The following is a 19,917-nucleotide window of genomic DNA, read 5'->3' on the forward strand; positions in this document are numbered from 1 at the left end:
CCAAGTCAGTGAAGTGTTTCAGACCAGCTCCTCTGAGCCACTGTGGTGGAAAGCAGGCCTCAAGTCCAGCATTGGGACAATACCCTCAGGTGTCTGAGATTCAGTGGGCATAGGTGGGGAAATTGGTGGGCTGCTGGGAGTGCTAGAGGTGGCCAAAGAAATTAATACCATCCTCATTCAAGTCACAACTCTCAATGACTGCAAGCTTTCATGGTAAATAACCAACCTTTCACCCTGCAAGATTGCCAAGTGATAAAAGCAAAAGTTATTTTTTAAAAAAAAACAACAACCCACCAAAAATAATTACATGTGGTGGTTAAGGCACAGATTAAACAGTGAAAGCAGCACAGGGGTAGCTTCTACAAAGTTTACATTCCAAATGGAAAATAAGGTAATGGCGGAAGAAAGCATCAATCTGTCTGCAGCCAGTAGCTCATGTTGAAGGGATCCATGGAGAGGACTTCGGACATTCTTCATGTCCTGGAAGTGTCATAGCTCAGTGGCTGAGCATCTGTTTTGTATGCAGAAGGCCCCAGGTTTCAATTCCTGACATCTATAGGTAGGACTGGGGAAAAAACCCTGCCTAAACCCTGGAGAGATGCTGCTAGTCAGACCGATGGTGTGACTCAGTTTAAGGCAGCTTCCTATGTAAGTCAGTCAATAATTTAGTTTGCCTGTCCAGCTCTGAAAGTAAAGCACAATGGGGAGAGTGAATAAAAAAACTTCCTCCCCACCAACCCAGAAATGTTTTGCCTATGAAACTCTTTTCATAGTCTCCTCAGAAAGCCAAGCCTGGCCCTGGAACAGAATGGTTTATAGGCCTCCTACCATTCTTATTACAAGAGAAGTTTGTCAGCCAGAGATGACAATATTCCATAAATCCTTCCCCCCCCCCATAAAAGCTGCTGCAGCAGCAGAAAGGAGGACCACAAAGAAGAGCTGGCTCTTGCCATCATTAAGGAGAAAACAAACGTTCCAAGCCAGCATTCCTGCATCTTTAGAAGCTTCTGCCCTCCTCCTGTTCTCAGCATCAATTCCCATTCTGACTTTACATCAGTATTAACAGCTTTAGCCTTTGCAAAATCCTTGTGACAAAGGATGTGGGGTTCTGCATAACAAAGTCCTACATTTAATGGGAGCACTTGCTTCACATTGACATTTGGGGTTTGATTAGCAAAACATTTCTGCTCAGCATGGGGCCTATGAGTCAGTGTCCGCCAAAGGTACAGTTGGCTGTTGTCTTAATGGGCAAACGCTTGGGAGTTTATTTTTATAAGCCAAAGATAATACCATGTGGGAGGCTCACTCAGGCTGTTAAGGCATTATCTCCATTGGATCCCCCACACTATGATCATTGCCATGTTCACCAAGTCACCCTGCGTATTCACTGGGAAAATTGAATTGGCACACTCTTCACAAGAAAATACTTCTGTAAGTCTATGGTGCTTAGGCTGGGTTCTGGTTGCCCAAATCCACAGCCCATTCCCTTGCTATTCCCATGGAAAATCTCACAGAGCTGAGTCATACAATTAAGTTCTGAAGCAGGCAAAGTCACCTCCTAGCTGGCTAACCGCAGGAAGTGGTGTGTGTCATGCGTTTCACACATTTGTGGTTTGTGGTGGCTGCTTGTGTCCCAATCTAGGCCACCAAGTCTTCTTAGGACATGCTTTGCCAAGCTGGCACCCTCCTGATGGTTTGGAACTACAACTCCTGCCAGCCCAAGCCAGCAGAGTTCTGTTAGCTGAGCCTAATGGCAGTTGTAGTCCAAAGCATCTGAAAAGTGTCAGGTCAGGAAAGGCTGCTTGGAGACACTATACACCACAGCCATGGCAAGCAAGAAGATAGAAGCACAGAGGGCATGGTGGGGTGGAGAGAGAAAGGCAAGAAATGGAGGGTGGAGCAGACAGTGCCTTGCAATGGTGGAGGAGCTTTCTTCTAAATATGTCATACTTTTCCAAAGAAAGCCAGTGCGCTTGTAGGAAACGGGGATCCTGTCCTTCAGGTCAATGCTCAGCTCTTCCTCAGCTGCCCGCAATTTCTCCTCAACTTGTCAATGTTTGCTACCTGCATTCCTGTACATCAGGGCAAGCCTCTGGAGACACACAAAAGCAACGTTAACAACGCCGAGGCCAGATCAGGACATTGATCAACTGGGAATTGCACAGGTGTGGAAAAACTGCTCAGGCCACAACCTGTCATGTGTGAGTGGGTGGGGGGAATTCAAGGGGATGAAAAGTGGCTGCTGGGCAAGGAATAAAAGCTACGTGACCTCTTAAGCTTGCCAAAATCTTAGGTTGGCTTAAGCACAGACAAAGGTGCACTTTGCTACGAGTCAGAGGAGAGGCTTAATAATCAACAGGCAACCCATTCTTACCAATATAGCTGCCTTCTCTCTCAACCTGGAAAACTCACAAGGCCACTGTTTGTGGCAACTGCTATTGTTATGGGTACCAGTAATCAGTACAGAATTATTTTATTGTATTAAAATAAGTTATTTTAGATCTAATGGAAGGGCCACCCACTGCAGCCTCACATGGGGCTGGTGCTAAGTTAGTCAGGACTCACAAGAGGGTTTTTCCTGTGGCGCTGTACCCACATTCTGGAACTCTCTCCTGTGAAAGGTTTGGAATGCTCTCTTTTAAACCTCCTCCATCAAGAGAAGACAGTTTTTCTCATGCAAATCTTATGTATTTATTTATTTATTTATTTATTATTTATTTATTATTTATTTCATTATACTGCACCCATCTGGCTGAGTTTCCCCAGCCATTCTGGGCAGCTTCCAACAAAGACTAAAATACATTAAAACATCAGTCATTAAAAACTTCCCTAAACAGGGCTGCATATTAAAGTTGGATGCTTTCATTATCTGTCATGCTATTTGTGTCTTTTGGTTTTGAATTGCATTTCATATGGCTATTTCTTTATTGTCAGCCACTTTGAGAGTTCTCTGGTCAGAAGAAATCATAGAATTGTAGAGCTGGAAGGGAACCTGAGGGTCATCTAGTCCAACCCCTTCAGTGCAGGAATCTAAACCCAGTATTCCCAGGCAGTGTCCCATCCAAGTACTAACCAGGCCTGACCCTGCTTAGCTTCTGGGATCAGCCCAGATCACGCATGTTCAGGATAATTTGCAAATTATTCCAGAAAAAGCAAAAACTGCTCTCAAAATACTAATACTGTATTATAAATATGTGGAGTTTTCCTAGAAACAGTTTATGATAGTCATCAGGATGACTTATGCTTAAACTTTGCATTTAAAACCAAGACAATGAAATGCACTGTGAAGTTTCAGTTAGATTCTACATAGGCAACTTTGGCTGCTTTCCCTTAAAGGTCCCCACTAAAGTCAGAGAGAGATTTCTCTGTTCCTCAAACTCATTTAATGCAGGGATGGGCAGGAGGTGTTTCAGGATCTACTGGGTGAATCTGGGTGACCTAAGCTGATCAGCAAAGATTTCTTATTCCAATTTAAATATAAAATAGCAAAACCAAAAAGCCTAACTCTCAACTAAAATGAAGCTGCTGAAACAAGCACATATTGGAAAACCGTAATTTGATTTGTGTGTGAAACACATGCAAGTTCAATTCTAGTACTGTACAAATAACAAGTTCTGGGGCTAGGCAAGTGCTCAGAAGTACCATGGTCTGAATCTAAGTGTGCATCATCCTTCCACCCAAAGCTCATTGGGGGACCTCAGGGTTCTAGTAACAAAACAAGAGTAGATCCTACAAGTCTGAAGTCTTCCCACTCTTAACTTGAATTACCTAAAAAATTCAGCATATATATTATGTTATCCTCCTTGTCTGAACAAGGAGATGGACAGATAAATGAAAACAATCAGAAAAGCATCCTTAATGTTGATATCCTATAGGAATACTTCACAGAAGTTTGACAGCTTTCTGCTTATGAGGGAGAAAAAGCAGATAGGGAAAAACAAGATTATTTTTCAAAGAACCACCTCTGAGTTGACCAAGACAACAGGCCAATTTAGGGGCTGGTGAAGAACTACGGAAGCATTTGGAGGTTCACAGAACTGTTTTGGCAGGCACAGAGAAATCTGCGGAACTTAAATGTGTGCGGAATTTCTACTACCAATCCTGAAGCCTACTTTCCTAAAACAATCAAAGTTGGCCAAATGGAAAAGTCTTTGCTTAACCTACTTTGCAGTACTTTAAGGACTGATCTTGCTGAAAAAGACACTCACAGGCCGTCCAAACACAACTGCCCCTGGATGTAAGTAGATTTCCACAATGTCGCTCTCCGGCACCACTTGAACTCGCTGCACTTCCCCTTTCGCCAGCATCTCATTTACAAAGTCGTTCCAGGATATGTTGCCTCCACTGGTGCTCAAGGAGTTTAGCAGGCTCATGATGATGGCAATGAGAAAGAGGGTCCTCAAGCGCTCCCGGTACATCTGGTCCTCCCTCTCCCGGCGTCTCTTTTCCTCTTGAGAGAGGAAACATAAGAACACAGCAAGATTAGCATTACGAGCTGGAGAGCAGATTGATTATGCCCCAAGCCACAGACCCCCACACAGTCTGTTTTTTGTTCCACATTTCATTTTCCTAGGAAAGCTAAGCTGGGCTAGGAGAGGCAGCATCTGGTTTGCAGTGTGCTATCACATTACAGCCCCTTTTTCCAGGGACTGAATGAGGAGAGACCAAGAGCAAGGTCACACAGCAAAGCTGCATGTAAAATGCCTGCTTCAAACTAGGCCAACAGCTCAGGAGCAGAGCATGTTTACGGAGCTGCCTACCTGGAGTTCCAACATTAACACACATAGGGAAAGGGGAAGTTTGCATTCGATTAGCCAGCAAATATTTGCTCTACCCAGCTCCAGCTTTCCACATTTAGCCTGTTTCAGCAGTTGTCTCTCATGGGCCAGCCCAGACAGCATGTACAAATCAGCTCACATTCTGCAGGAGGGAAAAAAAGGAGATCCAATTTTTTTTCTCAGAAGGGTCCTAAATGCTCAACCAGATACCTTTCTGTCACACCACTACCACAAATACAGAATGAATGATGCAGCTTTGCACCAATTGCACAATTTGCAAAACCCGTTTGAATCATGCGGAGAAAGCTCTTCAGCCTTCACCAGGTCCTACTGCTCTGCATTAACTTGCACTTGGTTCAAACGGACGTGGGATCTGAATTGGGCTCCTACTTTTTGAAATGAATGGAGGCAAACTGCACAGTAGCAGCACACAAAAGCTTGCAGCTTCTGCCAACAACCTAGTGCCTTCCAGAGACTTTGAACTTCCACATTCCATCAGCCTCAGCCAGGACAGCTGTATTCCTAGAGCAGGGATAGGGAACCTATCTCCCTACACCCAACACAGGCCACATTTGACCCATTTTTGCATAGCACTGTGCTCGGACGGCTCAGTGATCTGCTGCCTGCTGGTGCTTGTAAAGTGCTGCACACAAGGCTTTGCAGGTGCAAACCTCCCTGGGCCTGGCCTTGTCTTTACCTGCCCACATATATGATGTCAGGTGTAGGGAAAGTGTCTGTGGCTTTCCCAATATGGCTTTGTGGGCCAAATGGAGAAGACCTGGCAGGCCTGAATAGGCCCACACATAAGAGTTTTTCCATTGCTGTCCTAGAGCTAGGGGCATTCCTAAAACTGCAGAAAACCATCTTGGTGGCGGCATCTGCAGTTCATTGGCCTGATCCTGCAGGCTCTTCTTATTTTGGATTCTAGGTCTCATTTCATCCTGCCTTGCTCTTTGATCCAACCTGAATGGCCTAACTGCTGCCCATCTCTGTCAATGGCGCATCATCCATCGGAGCCATTAAGGAAGCCTCCCAAATAAATCATGGCTGTTTTGTTGGAAAATCTATCTGCTGTAGCCAAGATTATATTTATGTTAACAAAGGCATTTATCAGCAAGCACCACCAGTTAAAGCAGATGCAAAAAGAAAAAGAAAACCCCACTGTACAGAGATCCAGCCTCATCCACAATTCCAAGCTGGGGCTGCCTGATCAGACATCCAGCACCATATTTCACTCATGGCTTGCTCTGTCCTGACTATCCAATGACCCCCCCCTTAGAGGAAAGTAGTGTTTCTCAGATAAAGCCATCATTCCCCAAACACCAGTATCTTAGTAACTATGCCCTGCCCACACCTCTTTTGTCTTCTCCTAGCATCTCACAGTCCTTTGTTATCAGAAAGGCCCAGCTACAGCAGAATGAGAAAATCTATCACAGGAGTTGCAAGCAAGTGCCCAGTCCAGAATTTTTAAAAGCAACATTGTAAAAAATAAAAATAAAGCCCAACAACCCACAGAAACTTAACTCGGGGAAGGATTCCCACAACATACAGAGTATGGGGTGAGATTACTTTCTGGGTTCCACGTGTATACTAAGGATGCATTAAACAACTTATCAAAGAAGAAAATGGAAAGGCAAAAGGAAAAGGGATTCTGTTGATCACAGGTATGGACAACTTTAATACCTGCTTTTCTAAACTTCTGCATGTACACGCAAAAATCCACTCACATTTGGCCAAGAGGAAATCTACTTAGCACCCAAGCTTACTAGTTTTGTTTTTTTTTCAGAAAACCCAAATGACATCTAACAGCTTCCAGGATCCAAAGACGTATTTTGTCTGATGAGGTGTTCTGCGAATCATGGAAGCTTGCATCAACTTTAACCTACCAAATCAAGTCTATAAAAGCATCAACACACTAATGCCATTTATTTTGATTACCACAAATTATACCCTACATAAAAGCCCAAATACCCTCTAAGTTCATTAACCTCCCCATAGGCTTAGGAGACAACTGGAAAGCTATTGCAGTAGTATTTTCTGGCTTGAGAGCCCCCAGCACCGTCAGGCATGGGGTTCAAAGCTCTACAATTTTAGGACCCATACCAGCAAAGCCTCTTGGTCTAATCAACTTCTTTTTGCAAGCAATGACCTCTTCTCACTCACAGAGGAAATCCTGATAAAGTACTGTTCTCTCCTAGGTTTCAGAGGCAATCCAGATGTGCCCTCTGCGTTCTTTGATCAGAGTTGTAAAGGGCTTTCCACCATCACTTGGGCCTCTCTCATAAGGTGGAGTAGAACTTGGGAGGCTGCTGTGGAATAATTCAGAGAGATGCCGGCTGGCCAGAGAATGGCTCTTGTCTACAAATACACCAGAAAACGGCAGAAGGAACAGATGAAGAGACCTGCCTGCACTGCTCTGCATTTTGCCCCACTCTGCCATCCATCCTTGCCAGTTGCTCAGAGCCTCTGCCACCCAGCTCTGCCAGGCTACCAGCAAAGGGACCCCACTTTTAGCAAAATAGCACACACATTCACCTCCCAACACTGCAGAGTGGTCACACTAATCATTCCATAAATAAGTCATATACTAGCTGGAAGAGCCACTTCTTGTCAGCAGCTGTGGGACCCATTCCAGCTTCAGAAAGCCTTCATGAAGAAATGATTTGCCATTAACCCCAAACCTGAACTCCATGATTAAAAGCTTGCAAGGGCTGCAGTGACAGGCCACAGGACTCTTTGTAAATAATTACTGCTGGGATGATCTTTCCCCCAAAGACACAGAGAAGGATTCCACCTCGCAAAGTCAACTTATCCATCCATTACAAGCAGGGAAAGGCTGTAGCGCTCAATAGGTCATGGTACACAAGCCAAGCCAAAAAAAACCACACCTCCTGGCCAAGATGACTGCTGCATATTATTTTGTGCAGTTTCAGGCACCGGAAAGGGCATACTCATAGTAGGAGCTCCTGACAAGACCTTGCAACAAATTTAAGACTCTTCCTAGTAAATAGCTCAATCTACAGTATAAGGAAGGTGTCTTTTCTCCTCAGAGGTTGGGAGAGGGGTCATGATGATGAAAACAGACCCTATTCCTGCTCTGAAGTAAGTGCTGACTGGTATGAACTGGGACTGCATTGTGACAGCCAGCGCCTCTTGCACAGCAGCATGCACATTACAGCATCTAGATATCTCCTTGCTAACCTGACACTGCCTGTTCCATCTGAATCCTGCAGTTTGGCTCACTGGACACAACACTAGCCCTGGATTTTGCAGATTCAGATTCATGTTCCACTACTGTCCTGTCCTCTCTCCCTCCTCCTTTCTCTCCCATACACACACTGTCTCAGTTACCTATCTGTAAAATGGGAATGGCAACAACCGTCTCAGAGGGCTTTTGTTTTAGCAAGCGCAGCAAGAACTGTAAAGGTCTAAGCACTTTTTAATACACAATGCATACAGTGAAGTGGCATAATAAGGGGCAGAAACTAAAAGCTAAGATCTGACATGGTAGATCATCAGCCTCAAATACAGAGTAGGGATTTACTGGAGAAGAAATTAGCTTGAAACCACCTGGGTCCAGTGGCAACAAGCTGCTTGTTTATCCCATTCTGGACCACAAGAGACACTCATCTACTGTTGTACTTTACACACAGAGCAGAAGGAAGGGCTAGTGTTCAAAGCAAAGGAACAATGGGAGGAGATGCTTCCTCTTGCCTTTTTACCAGCACTGCAGGCTCACATGAAAGAGCAGGAAGCATCTCATTTCCAGCACCTTTATCCAAGAGAGCAGCACTAGGAGTTTGCAGCCACGAGGCAGCCAAAGTACAAGCCTGCTCCCTGCCCAGAGCCCCTTCTGGTCTCTCAGCACTGGATACGCACACATGCACACTTGTTCTAGAGGATATGTCTTTCCCTTTTTTAAAATGCAGAGTCAAATTACATCAAGGAGGAAAAAAGAGGAGGGGCAGAATACAGCCACCACTGCGGCTGTTTAGCTTCATCCACGAGATCTGCTGAAAGCTCCAAGGGAGGGATGTTAAACTTGGGGGCACTGTCAGGTCAGTTCAGACTCAAAATGCAGGTTGTGTGAAAGAAAAAAAAAAAAGGGCAAGCTATTCTGAAGCTAAGCATCTGTGGGAGGCCCTTGTGATCTTTTTATAGCTCAGCAGAGCTCTCTGCAATATTTTCAGAGGGATGGGGGTGGCAGGACAGGATTATCACTGCAAGAGGCACATGCATACTCCCACTGGCCCCCAAATCCTGACAAAGACTCTGCTCAAATGCTTTGCCAATCTTCAGAATGCTCTTCCCTGGCAAGTGCCAATGTTCTCTCCCTAGAAGGGAGACAATGGTTAATACTCAGGTGCACATGGCTAGATCTAGGGATGCAACAGAATCAGCTGGTGGAATGGACTGCAATGCTCAACTTGTTTAGGTGTTACTCACTTTGTGATTAACACTCAAAATGAGAGCCTATGGGTATTTGGCAGGCTTCCTCTTTGCAGGTATGCAGTGGGGTCAGCGAATGGGCCCCTGCTGTCTCCTTGCACAATGTGAATCACAGGGAGCAATAATACCTGAATAGGGCTGCTATATTTCCCACACTCAAAACAAAATAAAAAATAAAAAAAATCCTTCCAGTAGCACCTTAGAGACCAACTAAGTTTGTTCTTGGTATGAGCTTCCGTGTGCATGCACACTTCTTCAGATACCTGGGACATCTGGGACATGTACCGGTAGTGCATGCACACGAAAGCTCATACCAAGAACAAACTTAGTGCTACTGGAAGGATTTTTTTATTTCTTATTTTGTTTTGACTATGGCAGACCAACACTGCTACCTACCTATATTTCTCACAGATAGGGGATATGGTTTTTGAAAACCCACACATGTAAAAGTTTTATGCAAAACAGAAGACTCCAGCTACAATCCTAACCCTACTTACCTATGAGTAAGCCCTGTTGAATTCAATAAGTCTTACTTCTGAGTAGACATAGCTAGATTACACTGCAACATCAATAATCCCATCCCTTTGCCTGCAGTGCTGGCCTTTATTGACATAATATTTTTAATGTAAAGGAGCATTAAAAATGGAAGAACCCCAGTCCACTTCATCACCTCATTTTGCTGCATATAATATCACCAGAGTCAATACTCTTCATCCTCATAACAGTTTCCCTGAAATTTCAAAGGTTTTAAAATGTCCTAGTAAAATGATGGGTGCATCCCCATAGGTGAGTCTGACATATTCATTATATAGCTTTTGGAAAATACTCTTTACCCTGACTTGACCCCTGAGATGTATTTTTAGGAAGCTGTTTTAAATTGTTTTAATTTACTTTTAAAAATTGTTCTAACCCACCTTGGATCCTTAGGGTGAAGGCACGTAAATAATAATAAGCAGCTGATAAACACATAAACATGTATGTACCCCTTAGAAAATAATTTAGCAAGACTATCCCTTCCTATCTGCATATGTCAAGATCATTTTCTAATTAAAATAAAAAACTTTATGCTTCTTCAATGAGCACTGTATTCACCTCTCCTCTAACACAGCCAACATCTGCTAAATGTTAAAATATATTAACTGCCTCCCTGCCAGCAGCATGGCTCTCTCCACCCTCATGAAGGCTTCCCCTTCTTCATTATATTTGCATGGTTACTTGATACCCAAAGCAGGAGAGATGCTAAAACCACTGAGGCAGCAAGCTGAAAGTCACTCCAAAAATGTTACATCTGTGCAAAAGCAAATTGGTTGAGAATATTGCCTGTGTAGACTGTGAAAAACTTTAGCTGGATCAATAACACATGCCTCAGTTGAAGAGTTTCTGCTCCAAAATAAGGCATCCATTTAATATTAGCTTCTAAACAGCTTTAATATCTGAAATACATAAAGTTGTACATATTCAAAAGAACTGCAACCAATTTCTGGAGGCTGAGATGGGAGTGTGGACACTGTCTTAAAGCCTTTGCAAGTCTCCCTGTGCTCCCCTTTTAAATCTCCAATTGGGTTTCACAGGGGATGGGGAAAAATTCACAAAGCCTCATGAGTAATTTTGACAGCTGGGCTAATACGCCCACTTAGCATTCATGTGAGAGCATAATGATGTCCTGTGATTGACAGATGGGTATTCTGCCCCCCTGTCAGATCACCTGACAAATTTGGTCTATAAGACCAACGCTAATAAGGTCCCAGCCCATGGGGCCAAAAAGGTGTTCCACCTCTGCTGTAGTCACTTCTGTCCGGAAGCTTCAGAGCAAAACTGCTATTTGTACTTACCCTCATCTTCTTCTGGAGATTTCCCTTTGGATCCTTCACTACTGCTGCCATTGCGGCGAGAACCAGAGGTAGAAAAATAGTCAGTGCCACCTGTCAATAGATTTACAGTCAGAGTTCTGAGCATCTCAGCTTGTAATAAACAAGGTTTAAATTTATCAAACTTTCCTATACAATTTGTTGACAATGTCTGCTGAATTAGATCTCAAAGTGATTTGTTAATTGTCAACTCTGCTAAGAGCCCAGCTACACAGAACTTCTCCCTGCTTTACCTGGAAGCATACATTCCTTCAGACAGGCTGAAGCACAAAGAGAGATGGGAAGAAGGGTCTCTCCATGAGGCTCTTTCTCTCCCTCAGCTGTTTCCATTCCAGCTCACCATTATTAGAACTATCATGTAATTCTGTGATTTCTGCCTGTTTGGTTATTTTCCTCTTTCCCTCCCATCCCCTCTTCCTTTCATGTCGTGTCTTTCAGATTATCAGTTTTCAGACAGACTGTCCTGTTTTTATTGATCTTATATAAAGCTGCTTTAGAAGCCTTTTCAGCTGAAGTGTGGGATAAAATACTTCTAATAAATAATCAAGGCTTCTGTGGACTTAGCACAATAAATCTTTCATGGGTGGGATTGAATTTGTGACATGCAACAGCTAGGGGAGAAAAGAGAAAAAGAAAGTAATTGCAGGATACAGCAACCAAAGGAAAGTTTACATCTTGTAGGCCAGTTCTCCTCAAAACGTAAACTAGCAGCATGGACAAGAAAGTGATCTAAGGAACTAATAAAATCTGTTGATGGCTGATCACAGGGCAACAACCAAAAATTGGAAAACTGCTGAACTGTTGATATTGAATACTTGGCACATTAAGCTGTGGCAAAGAGCCATGGCAGAAAAACTGATTTACCAACTTAAATTAGCTAAGACAAAGCTCAAAATATTTGATTTTTATATAGTGTGGCATGATTTTATCTCATATACCAATTCAGCAACATTTATCCTAAGCCTTTCCTCAGATTATGGAAAAGTATAAACTGTAATATTATGATGATGTATACAAAAAGCTCCAAGTTGCAAACACATCTTACATTTATGTTTACCTACATATAAAGAGGGGAAATGTATTATATACATGGTCTTGTTAGCAATTTCAAAATGTTTGTTTTTGTATTTTGGAAATTATTATTTTTTAAGCGAGTATCAGGAAAGCCTGGTGGGGGGAACAATGGCTGAGCCTAGCCTGAGGCACAACTCTTTGAGGTGAGTCTGGTCACACCTGGGTGGGACCCAAGAAAAGACCATCCCTTCGCTGCCTAGTGTGATTTCCCATGTAACCCTCACACTTTGCAAAAAGCGATTCATTTGTCCAATGTATTCAGAGCTCAACATTTGCATTTCAATGGCTTCAGACTTGGCTTCTGTTTGTGCACCCAGCTTTGAGTAATTGAGGAAGCGATACACTTAAGACTGCAAGAAAATTGGGGGTGGGGAAGAAATAGAACAATGGCCAACATTTTGGTCACTGCCATGGTAGGAATAAGTTCCAGTAAAGGCACTATTGTTGTCAAGCTTTCTTTACTCACCCAGAAATTTCCAGAGTCGGAAGGGGATAAACTGGCTTTTTGCTACCGACCGAAAAAATCCTCCAGGTGTGGGGGAAAGCACTTGAGACAGAAGGCTCTGAGGAAGAAACAACAGAACAGTGCAAGGGTTACAGGGAATCTGGATAGATACCAGGGAATGAAGTTATGGGTGGAGTCGGGGGCTTTCTAGGGGTGGAGTTGATGGATTTTTTGACAGGCCAGGAGGGATACTAGGAGTGGTTAGCACAAAAGTAGGGTTTATCAAATCCTCTTCCTGAGAATATCTGGTGTGTATATTAGAATGCCCAATACCAGAATAACTAAGTACCTTACAATCCTGCATAGGAATAATGAATTACATTCACAAGAGATGTAGTAAGAATCAGTGGCAAACGCATGTAAATTGCTCTGTCCTCTCAAGCCTGTGTGATGTGGTAAGCCTGAGTGAGGGCTATACTTATGGCTGCAGGCAAGGAGTTGCATAGTTGAATGTACCTCCACAAGGTGGGTGGTGAGCACAATAGGGCTTTTTCAGTTGTGAGGCCTGCAAACTATTGATTGCCACCAACTCGGCTGTCTTTTTGCAGTCAATGATTTTTGGAATCTTTTTAATTGCTCATGCTCTTAGATATATTATGTTTCATATACATTCTTTTTTTATTATTTGATTGCTCCTTACACTCTTGCTTCATGCTATATGATTGCATTTTTAAAATAGTTAAACTTTGATTCTGTTGATTAATTTCTGAACAGTCAGATACAAGCGCTCTAAACAAAGATGCAAGAAGCCAATCCCTCATCTACAAAACTGGCACGTCAGGGAAAAGCTTAGGTAAAACGATTCCCCCTGATATGCCAATTTCTGGGTGCAGAGACTTTTGGTTTATTATTTATTTTGTGCATGAACATGCACTGCCTTGGGTTCCATGATGGAAGGTAGGTGGGATATAAATGTAAATTAATAAAGCATTATCATCCTTCCATCCTTCCCACAACCCAGCGTTTTATCCTGGCAATAACCCTGTGAAGTAGGTTAGGCTGCAGGAGAGTGACTGGCACGTTGATTCCCCCCCCCCTTATCGGTACTGTACAACCCACATCCTACTTTTTACCAAGGCAGGGGTTCCAATCCTACACGCTTACTTGGGAATAAGTCCCACTGAGCTTGATAAGGCTTCCTCTTGGACAACGGCAAAGGATTGCACTCTATTTCCTGGTTGTGCAGCTGCAGAAAGTTCTATAGAAACTGGGGGTGATTAATAGAAAAAAAACCCTCATCACTGTCACCACCAGGAGCTGGCAGGTTTAGCGGTTTCAGGCGGGGGGGGGGCTTTCCTCCCGGTTGATGAGGCAGTTTTAAGGGACCCCGGTGCATCACCGCCTCAGCCTTACCTGAAGGCCGCCGCCGGCGCCCTCTGTGCAGGTCCTGGACCAGCCGCTCTGCAGAGCCCGGAGCTCGGCCGCCTGGAAAGCCCGCGGCGCCAGTCGTAGAGCGCGGCGGCAGCTCCCCGGAGCAGCAACAGCAAGGAGACCGCCCCGGTCATGGTCCAGGCACCGAGCTGTTCAGCTCCCCAATGCGGGCGGTGAGATCCAGGCGGGGGCCTGGCGAGAAAACCGAGCGGAGGTTGGAAAAGAGGCGGCTTCCGCCATCTTAAAAGCTGGCAGCCGCTCAGCGTAGCCCGCTCTCAAGATGGCCGCGCCTGGCTGTTCTCACCTAATGGGAAATTCGGCTGGAGGGAAACGCGGGGCCCAGACTTCGCCCACGCTCGGCCCAGAAATATGCACTCTTTAAGTGCGGCCGCCTCCCTTCAAACACACTTTTCAAAACTTGCATTTCTTCTTTTTGCCGGGGGGGGGGGAGGCAGGAGATAGGGAGATATATGGACTTCGCTGTTTCACATGTCATTATTACTGATTTTTAAGACTTAACATTAAATTCCAGTAATCTGAGGATGGGAATAAAACTGAAGGGACAAAATCGTACATTATTTCTGCAAGCTGTTCCCCTACTGCATCTTTGGCAGTTTAGGACTCTGTAACGCTTTCAGCTCAATAAGCATGAAGTTGTTTTTCAGCTATATTTGTGAAAGGAAGGTGGTTTCAGCTGCCTATTTGTGGAACTAGGATAGCAGCAGCATTTCCCCAGTGACTTGAACTTGACACTGCACTGATGAAATATACACAAACGGATTAAGGCTGCTGTACTTGGATTTAAATAGATTTCTGACTACACACTATATCATTCTATATCACTGCCTTTTAGAAATTTGCTGCTCCACACATTACAGATAAGCTATGTGAAGGCGAGTAACTACTCCATCAGCCAGAGACTGCTTTCTAATCCTGAAACTAGGCTGAAAGCTAGCTTTCTAGAGGCCATGGTTTGTACATTCGGATCAAAAGTGTGTGGAAAAGCAGAGAACCAGATCAAAACCTGGCTTCATTTTCTTGGACACAATAACTGCTATACACAAGTTTTGTTTCCATTATGCATCATATTAACTTTGTCATCATAATTACATTGACATGCATGTATAGTTTTATGCACACACTGTTAGAAGTTTAAAAGTGCACAACAGATAATGGATCAGAAAGTATGAAGAATAAAATGAAAAATTATAATAGTTTTAGAAAAACAAAAAAACACTAAGAGAGTACATTGATGGTTTTTTAAATACAGGAAGTGCGAAGGTTCAGCATCACAGAACACATATTAATTATGGTTCCCACACTGGGCGTAGTATGTTTTAAATTTGCATGTGTGGCACATGTGGGCTATTAAAAGGGTGTTCCCTTCATTCAGAGGCTCCTATTGAACCTGCACACAGACACACCTTCGATCCCTCCAGGGGCCCCAAAACAAATGAGGAAAAAGCAAGGGATTCAAGTTGCAATTTTTTTACTACAAAAAAAGCTGGGTAAGCAGGAGACATTTCTTAAGAGTTGAGCAACAAAACAAGGCTGTTGATAGAGTTATAAGATCACTGATGTCACCTTCAAGTTAATGGTAAGCTTCTGTGTACAATTTTAAAACCATTAAATGTTGCTTGAAGAACAGGTCTGCAGTGCTGAGAGGCTTTCACAATTTCACTGGCAAAAAGCTGTCAGACTCTTCTTCCCTAAACAAGTTCTTTTCTGTGGGGATAACATAGCAACAATCACTCCCAAACAACAATAGTGTTGCAAAACTCTCACTTCTCCCACTGAAGTATCTCAGTGACCATATTTGTGACGGACACACCCAGGATGTTAACTGGCTTCCTCTGAGATGTGTCTGGGTAAACTTTCAAATCAAACTAGGAGTCTGTTACTAAATAACCTTTTTGTATCATATTTGAAGTCAGTATTACTGGCTTAACCAGCCAACAGCTTCATTAATAGACATTAAATTTAAATGGCTACAATTAAACTCTGGGAGCCAGACAAAATCTGCATCCCTAGGTTGGGATGTGATTTGCAGAAATGTGAGATATTAAATATGGGAGCACAATAAAACCATTAAGTTGGGGAACAGAAGGATGTGCATTGGGTGGGGGCAAGGGGAGGTGAGTGTTGCCTCACATGTTAAGAGTTATGGAAAATATAGTGTATTTTGCATTCACACTTGTATCCTTTTTTCCATAAGTAAATTTTACTGGGTTTGCTGGAGGTTATTTTCAATAAAACATCCTTAAGATTACAGGATTATTTTAGTTTCCATTTTATGCTTTAGTTATAACTGGTATGACAGAAGTGCCTTTTCATTGACTAATGATAGGGGTCCAACAATTGGGGGTGGGTGGCAAGTTACTTGACTGGAGGTGAGTTGAAAAATATGACTCTTCTGCCTCCACCACAAATAAATAGTACTAGAAGGTATTAAGTTCAACAGACAAATACTTTTTTGCATACACAACACATCTTTATATAGAGAAACAGGATTTTTTAGAAATAATAATTTTGTTAGTCAACAAGTGATCTAAACCACTGAGCTATTTGGGCTTGCTGATCAGAAGGTCGGCGGTTCAAATCCCTGCGATGGGGTGAGCTCCCATTGCTCTGTCCCAGCTCCTGCCAACCTAGCAGTTCGAAAGCACGTCAAGTGCAAGTAGATAAATAGGTACCGCTCTGGCAGGAAGGTAAACAGCGTTTCTGTGCACTGCTCTGTTTCGCCAGAAGCGGCTTAGTCATGCTGGCCACATGACCCGGAAAAACTGTCTGTGGGCAAACGTCTCCATCGGCCAATAAAGCGAGATGAGCACCACAACCCCAGAGTTGTTTGCAACTGGACTTAACTGGACTTTACCTTTAATGAATTGCAGTATCCACAGTCACAACACTTTTTGTGTGTGGTGCTTAAATCAAGTTTTGGATGTCCAGGTAGCCCCAAATAACATTGAGGCATTGGCATATGTGAGCATGCTGCAAGCAATTAGGATAAAGCCCTAAGCAAAACAGGGTACAATTATCCCAGGTTCCTCACAATGCCTTCTACCTTGTCCTGATTGAGTACTCATTAGATGTTAGAATTACAGGCCTATCTGTTTTGGCTCCAGAACAAAGCTTAATAGCAACAGTTCCAAATTAATATAGCTGGAGATGTACTACATGGATTACATAATTGCAAGCATTAGCATCGCTATTTGAACATGTGAAATACAACCTTGAAAAAAAGGTGACTTAATTCAATGCCCTTCGAATGGTAATAAGGTTTCTTTTTGGGAACATATCCAGTATTCTGGTAACACAGATATAGCCTGATCCAGGGTGGCATTACTGGGATATTCTCCAGCTATGACATCATTGGAAGATATTGGTGAGGAAAGGGCAGCGTTTTGAAAGTGATTTTACTGCTGCTGGATGGAGTTGGTCATGAGACTAATTTAACTGCAACAGTCGTGTGAACCATTTCACAGGTGAAGCTATAAATATAAGCCAAGCCATATTGTAAATATGAGAGAATACAGATTGGTTCTTCAAGTTAAATCCTAAAGACTTGTCTTCTTAAGGGGCCACGTTCATCTACTTATATTTTATGACAGAGGCACTATGGACAGTTAATTGGCTTCAAATCTGAAGCAGATCATTAAGAGTGAGGCAGATGCCAGTTTCTACAGCTGTCCCTAATTATGCTCTCTTTTTCCTTTGTAAAAGGTACACATTGTATAGGATGAGATGCAACCAGGCAAAAAGGAAGCTACTGTTTTACAATAAATGTAACCCTTGCTCATGCCAGTGCCTGAACTTCATGTTTAATTCCATGGCACTGCCACTCCTGCAATGTAAGGGTCTCAGAGATTATAGACAGCAGACAAGTCAGAATAAGCACTTGTAGGTCTGTTGCACCCAAACCAACCAAGGTACATAATTTGGTGGCATAAGAATAGCGGTTGAAATAGGAGACCATCACAAGATCAATGCCTCCTGCTTAGAAAATAGACACCAAGATGCTTACCTAGCCACAGGAGCCTGTTTGCCTCTATCAATAACACAGTCAAGTACATTGTGCTTTACGTTGTGCAACTAGAGCTACAAGTGACAAAGGTTGCAATCTTATACAATTACTGTGAGCAAGTTCAATTTAACTCAATAGATCTTACTTCTGAGGAGACCTGTACATTCTTACAGTGTAACAGATGGACAATTAAAAGCAGAAGGGGGAACCCACTTCCCCACAGAATCCTATTCACAAACTCTCAGCCAGGTTCACTATATACTAGTTAGTAAATAAACTAAAGTCAGTTTGACAGAACTTAATTCCCACACATTAATACTCCTCTGAGTCACACAGTGAATGAATATGTGACATCAGGGTAAAGTGACTTATTGAAATCACAAGATGACTTCCAGTTAAATTTTTAATATTTTTTTGTGCTGACAGCAACTAGAGAAGATTTAACATAAATTATTTTTTAAAGTTTACAATCTTTTATTTGGCAATAAGTCCAAACTAAACCAACATACTGTAATTTATTTCCAAGTAAAACTGATAGGATTAGTCTGCATGTCATCTGTTGTAAAGGTGTTAGTTAGCCTGCTTCTAAAGAATGCCAGGTCTGCTCTGTTTTCTCTCATGTTTTATAAATATCTCACATTGCTATAAGAAGGCAAAGTTGAAAGCTGCTTTATCTTAGGACATCAAGTTAATTGTGAAGGAAATCCCATATCCAACCACTTCTCTTGTTCATTCCCTCTCCCATATGCAGCTACGTACTTTTAAAACCAAGTTGGTACAAAACTCACACTACAATGTTAAATTAGCACTATTAAGCTAGGAATATTGTAGTATAATTTATTATTTCTGCTAGGAATGTTTAGCATCTTAAATACATTTAAGCTTTACATAGAATTATCTGACTACTGCATTTCACAACCATTTGGCCTCACTGTTTACATTTTGTATTATCTACTGATAATCTATGTAGATTGGTTAACTGGAGGTAGCACTTAATGCATGGGATGAAGGGGGATAGAGTTGCAAGTAAGGCTAATTTAATTAACTAGTATTTCTAAGTGGGGTGTTAGGGAGGGGTAGCACTTTTGCAGGGGGACATGTTTTGCTTTCTCTGGGGTAAAAACAAAATAAAAAAAAAAAAAAAATCCTTCCAGTAGCACTTTAGAGACCAACTAAGTTTGTTCTTGGTATGAGCTTTCGTGTGCATGCACACTTCTTGCACTCAGCTGACACCTATGGCTCCTATAAACTGTCAGCATAAAACAGCGGCCACACCCCAGGAAACCGCTTAATCTGGCTACCTAAACTATGCGTGGGTAGCCGATGGGTCTCAAACCCTCAGTCTTCCAGGATATATTTGGAGAATAAAAGGCTAAATAGTAAACCTACACAAATCCTGAGTACAGTCCCAAAAACAGTTGGATGGCTCCTTGTACACTTCCTTCTGGCAACTCCTGCAGCCAAACTAGTACCAAAAATATTGCTCTGCTTTCCTTTGGACCTCATCGGCGAGGCTGAGATGCGGGTTTTGTCTTATGGGCAGCCCAGGACCTCCATACACACTGCCCCAGGGGCGTAGCAAGGTAAATTGGTACCCGGGGGCAAAAAAATTTGGTCAACCCCCCCCCCAGAGGCATGGGAAGGTCAGGTGGTACCCGATGCGGAAAATTTATTGTCAACCCCCCCCATTAATCCCCCCCGCAAAAATGGTTTTATGTTATTTCATATTTTCTTACAAAGGAATAATAGCAAGTAATAATAATAATAATAATAATAATAAAAACTTTTATTTATATCCCACCTTCCCTGGCCGAAGTTGGGCTCAGGGTGGCTAACATCAGATACAAA

The 19,917-nt window shown here is 42.8% G+C and overlaps 1 pseudogene; it reads right to left on the reverse strand.

Annotated features, from left to right (window-relative positions):
• Nucleotides 1-1,106: 1,106 nt before the first annotated feature.
• LOC117051090 lies at nt 1,107-18,118 on the reverse strand (annotated as a pseudogene).
• Between the last annotated feature and the right edge of the window lie 1,799 nt (nt 18,119-19,917).

Source organism: Lacerta agilis, chromosome 8 (assembly GCF_009819535.1).
Source record: "Lacerta agilis isolate rLacAgi1 chromosome 8, rLacAgi1.pri, whole genome shotgun sequence".
Lineage (NCBI taxonomy): Eukaryota > Metazoa > Chordata > Lepidosauria > Squamata > Lacertidae > Lacerta > Lacerta agilis.